The following is a 6,000-nucleotide window of genomic DNA, read 5'->3' as shown; positions in this document are numbered from 1 at the left end:
TATTTACTTATGAATGTTTATATAGTCAGAAATCAAGTTATCTGAGCTGAAAGGTTAATGGAGAATTTACTGTTTGTTCAGACCCTGGTGCAATAGACCACATTACAGTTATGGTGCAAATAGCTCTTTCTTTGAAGCATGTGCACAAAGTGCATTGACTTTGCATGAGACAAAGATGAGGAAAAGTCTAGTTTATGTGCTTGCAAGCAGCATAAATCAAAAAGATGAAGATAGATTGTAGGCGTACTACAGCACAATTTTAAAAAGGTGTCAAATGCCTGCGGCTGGAAGTCAAGCGCGGCCCGCAAAAAATGTATTTGTAATGGCCAACACTGTCAATCTTCTGCTTCTTTCTCACAATTCTTCCAGATGGAAATTCATCCATCTCTTTGACAGTGCACAATAAACTCAGACAATAAGCCTGTAAACAATGGAAGTATGCAGGAAGGGATATTTTAAAAGTTTATCTTTAGACAGGAGGAAAATAAACAATAGACTTAGTGCCACATTTCACAACATTTTTTTAGGTTTCCAAAATTCAAATGAAAGCTTGATTCCTGACTACAGCAGACTTCTAAGAGAACTGCAGCAACTGCTCCAATATAATCTGGCAAAGTCCTGTTCAGATTCAGTGATTTTTTTTTCAATACTGAATGTTCAGCCTTCCAAACTCTCTAGACAGTCAGTTTAATCAGTTTGAGAAAAGCTTTAGTTGTTCAGCTCCTCACGATGTCTGTCAGTTGGAGAGACTGCTCAAAACTATCTATTAGTCACAACAGTAATTTTATTTTCATTTAAACCTTTCAGCTCAGATAACTTGATATCTGCCTATATAAATATTCATAAGTAAATATCATGCCTTTCAGTCCTCTTCGATGACCATGTGAATTGTCAGTGAATATGAAAGATTTTGTGGAGAATGGTGAATATATTCCCTATCAATGAGAGAATTGATGCTAAGCAACAAATTGAGATGGTCCTGTTTCCCAGAGAGTGCAGGCACAGTCAGGAGGCCAGTTTTAACTCTGTGTATATGAATAATCTCAGTGAGTTAAAGCTGGGCCTGGCTACAAAGATGTGCATCCACAGCAATAACTGAGAATGGTGAAGTGGGGAAACTACAGGAGGAAGACAGTGATGATAATGAAGAGAAGATGGGAAGCAAAGCAGTATCTGCTCTGAAATGCTGTGGCTACAAGTGGGAGGTTCCATAGACCTTCCAATAGGTTGGATATGGCAACACAGTCAGATTCAAGCACAAATCTTTGTTCACAAAAAAACCCCAAAACAAAACTGATTCAAAAGGTATGTCCAAGCTACAGAAATTACTGTATTTCCAGCCTGCTCATGTTTACAAGGTCCATACCTCTGCCAGTGCCTCCTTGGCAGCTTCTGTGCATCATTTATCTCCATCTAACTTGTCCAAAGTGCAAGTATTTTCGGCTACTACATTGATCATTGCAAGACCTGCAGAAATTAAGAAATAAGGCTAAAGGGGAAGCATTCCATTTAGTATTACTCAGGAGGTTCTGGTAACAACACCTACTGGGATGTTGATGCTTTCTAATGTGGCATGATCTGCAGGCTCATGTTTGCAATATTCCACCGAACTTTAGCCTTCTGTGAGAGAGGGTGACTCAGATAGAATAAAAGCCAGGCAGCTCTCTGACACCTGCTGGTGACTGGATTAACTGCAGCTTTGGAAAATGCATCAGAACTTTTCAGATACAATCACTGAGATATTGACATTGGATGACATTACAATGACAACTTAAACATGGAAACCGTATAATGAAACACAAATTTCAAAGTTATAATCCAAGAGCCTCAATGGAAATAATCCATCATATTGAACAATAATTTTTTGTGCTTTAAGGAGGCTAAATGCATACCAAGATGCATATATATATACTGCCAATGTTTCATAGCTGTGTCTCCAATATAGATAACAGAAGGCTTTCTGTCAGGAAAGTCCATTTATGCACTCTCTATCAAACACATCCAAAGAGACAATGTGCCTGGTCCCAAATGAACAACCCTGACAGAGAGCAAGAAATGAACAATTTATTCTATGTCAGTATGCTTTCTATGACAAGCATTGGATTTTATTAAATTGTCAGTTACATTCATATGAGAGAAATGTTACGTTGGATAGTATTTATTTAAATCATTTTTAAGACTCCTTTGGTAGCAAGAACTTTTCAAAATGTACCTTTTTTGATGATGCAGTTACATAAAGATAAGTTATTGGAGCAGTTTGCTTTCTTGTAATACAGTGATTTTTTTTTTTCAATACTGAATGTTCAGCCTTCCAAACTCTCTAGACAGTCAGTTTAATCAGTTTGAGAAAAGCTTTAGTTGTTCAGCTCCTCACGATGTCTGTCAGTTGGAGAGACTGCTCAAAACTATCTATTAGTCACAACAGTAATTTTATTTTCATCTCTTCTAACACAGTTGTTGGTAAAGGACACAATTTGTTGTCCAGTGTAGTGAGTTCAAACCTAGGCATAGTTAAAGTGCTTAAGGCCTTACAATATGTCGTGGTTAAGGTATGAATAGCACAGGAATCAGATCACATCAAGTTAATAATGTTAATGTGTGATTATTAATAATGTTATATGTTATATTTTATTAATAACCCTTTTATCTGGATTAACATACACTTCACCAACAGCCAAAAAGAGCAGCCATTGCACGAAATTATTCTCTTTGGATAATTTTCATTTAACTGTTTGTTGAACCACTTTCTATAGCTTCAAAAGACCAGGCTTTTTTCATAGTTAAACTTGATGCATTAAACTGATCATTAACTATACTAGTCCTTTTCTGTTGCATGCAATTGCTTTTCGGCAGATCCATACCTGTCTGACTGTGTAACATATTTGGACATGCCCAACATAAATGTCATTATGATAACCACATAAAGATCCAGGCTTAATGAGGTGGAATAACAATTGCTACCATATGCCTATTGGGCTGAGATTGGGCATGTAGAAGCACTTGGTGCTTTCCAGACATGTATAAAATTCTCACGCTGCAGCGTGAGAGGAAGATGGAGCAGAAGTAGACAAGTAGGGGACAAGCAATCTCCAAAAGGAGGGAGAGAAAGACTGTCAGCAGGCAGCCTTGTTCACCTCAGGGTTTCTGAGAGATATTTATTTTACCTCACACTGAACAAAAGGCAGTGGGTGCGACCGTTGAGTTCACAAAAGATGTGCTCAGAGAACTCTGCCACTTCTTGCAGACAGTTATAATCGATGGTGTGCATTCCGTTACTGCTACTCCATTGGCACAGCTTCTGAAAAGTTGGTGACTTTTAGTGGAAGATACTAGAGAAGACCTTGAAGGACAATCTCAAGCAGCTCTGGACAGTGAAGGCCCAACTTTCAGCTGTCCCTTACTGGCACATGCAGTAAGAGTCTGGATTAGCTGGCGGAGCATTGACAGGGTTTGGGGGGAACCAAGCTACCATCCTCAGGAAGGACAGCAGGATCTTACTGCATGGAGACACTGGGCAGTGATTTGGCAATCTGAGTAATCTGTTGGGAGCTGGATTGCCTGTGAAAAACATTTTCAGCACTGGTATCTTGCAGATCCTCTACAACAGTCTTGTAGACATCACACCTCGATATAGGAAGTGTATCCCACTTGTATTCACCAACATTGGAAGCTGAAACATGGGCCATGCATCATGGTTGGATCCACAAGTGTGCACATGACATTAGCCACCAGTTCTATACAACAAAGGATGGGCTCCACGCTCAGCACAAAGCCTCACATTAAGTTAGAAACAGACCCTCCACATTCCTAGACAGTAAAATCAGACTCACAGGTCTATAGTTCCCAGGTTTCCTCTGATATCCCATCTCAAACAATGGCACAACATTAGCTGCTCTCCAGTCATTTGGCACCTCACTCAATTTTATAAATGATACAAATATTTCTGTACGATGTCCCACAATTTCCTCCCCATACTCCCCCAAAGCCCTGGGATATATTAGATCAGGTGCTGGAGATTTATCCATTTTTATATTTTCTAAGACCTCCAGTACTTCCTGTTTTACAATGTGACATTCAAAGAAGACGTTACTAGAGTCAGCAGTAAGTGAACTTTCCATCTATAGATGGTCTATGACTGAGTACAGTAGATTCTAAATTAGCACACTGCATGCCTCGCAGGAGGAAGGAATAGTTCAATATTTTGTTGAGACCTAACACTATTGTCATTGTCTGATGATGGTAAACATTCTAGTACAATTTATCTCAATAAGAAGACAATCTAGATCCAATCATTCATACCAAATATAGCTGAAAATTATTTGAAGCTGTGAATAACACATAGACATAAAGCAGAGTCTGGGGCAGTGGGAAAAGGAACAAGGCAGAACAGGTAGCAAAATATATCTACTGCTATTTTAGACATTAATGGTAAAACATACAGAAAGTTTCATAAAATGCGAAATTGACTTGATTAAAAGTGGCAACATTATTTTTTGAGTTTTTAAACAGACATTATGAAAGGGAATTACTGGGATCTTTGATATTTTCCTCACTTTAGTTACCTAATACTTCAACATAAATAGTAGCATGCAGGTGCAAAACAAATCATATTTTTCATGAAAATAGATACAATCTCCCTTGTTTAAGAAAAAAAACCTGATATTCTTTGTGCACTTGAGAAAAACATTGGTGTCTGATGACCAGATAGACAGATAATGAATAATTAACACTGCTACGGAAGGATTTAAAACTGGTTAATTGACTATTATCTAATTAAAGTTCTTTTCTTACTTTGCTCAGATATCTAGCACACCGTCCCTCTTCCATTCTTTACAGTTTACCTGATTTTACTCCTCCATTTTGTTTGATTTATCTCAGGTTTGTAATGAGCTGTTCTCACACACAAATGTACTGTCAGCGTCCAGTCAGCATTCTGCACAAAGGGCTGTCAAAGATTTCCTCATGTTGTAATTTAAACTAGTTGTTGTTTGTTTCTCTACACCATTATAAAGTAACACTGTGAGAGAATGGTTTTCTGTGACTTCAGTAAGACCATAAGATGGAGGAGCAGAAATAGGCCAATTGGCCCATTGGGTCTACTCCACCACTCAATGAGATCTGATAATCACCAACTCTACTAATGTATTATCCCCGACACCATGGGCTCCTATTAAGTAACGTTATGTGCAGTACCTTCTCAGATACCTTCGGGAAAGCTCAATACATTAAATCTACTGGTTTCTATTCATCTATCCTGCCAATTACCTCCTTAAAGAATTCTAATATCTATGCCAGGCATGGTTTCCCCAACACGAAGGGAGTATGTGACAATCATAAATGTTGGGGATGAAATTCCTTGCGGATTCTTCGGTTTATCTGCCATAACCTTGGCATAGCTGTCTCAACTAACTGTATCCTTTCTTTGCCCAACTTTCGCCCTTGTTGAATTTTTGATAAAGAAAAATATCCATTTTTCTTTGCAGGAGTAGGGGGTCCAGTGATGACAACTATTTTTCATATGTGATCTGTTATTAACATCTGCAGGTATTTTGCCAACAACAACTTATATTGAATTAAAAATGTACAATTTTCAAAAGCACTTGAAGAGAGCATGGCCAAACAAAATTAGGTAACAAGCCATGTGAGGCAATGTCAAAATCATCTTGATCAAACAGGAGCTTTTCAGGAGTGTCTCAATAAAGATATTTAGCTAGACAGAGAGGTTAAGGCAGAGATTGGGAGAACTTAGGGCTAAGGCAGATGGACGTAAATTTAGTGATCATGAGGATGTATGATCAAAGGGAGGGGATCTTCAATGTTTGCAATGAGTGATCATAAGGACGTGTTCCTAGTGATCAGGAGGATGGTGTGTGATCGGGAGGTGATCTTGGTGATCGGGAGGATGGTGTGTGATCGGGAGGTGATCTTGGTGACCGGGAGGATGGTGTGTGATCAGGAGGAGGTGATCTTGGTGACCGGGAGGATGGTGTGTGATCAGGA

Source organism: Hemiscyllium ocellatum, chromosome 24 (genome assembly GCF_020745735.1).
Source record: "Hemiscyllium ocellatum isolate sHemOce1 chromosome 24, sHemOce1.pat.X.cur, whole genome shotgun sequence".
Lineage (NCBI taxonomy): Eukaryota > Metazoa > Chordata > Chondrichthyes > Orectolobiformes > Hemiscylliidae > Hemiscyllium > Hemiscyllium ocellatum.
The sequence above is the reverse complement of the archived record's forward strand: the minus strand, read 5'-3'. Positions refer to the sequence as shown.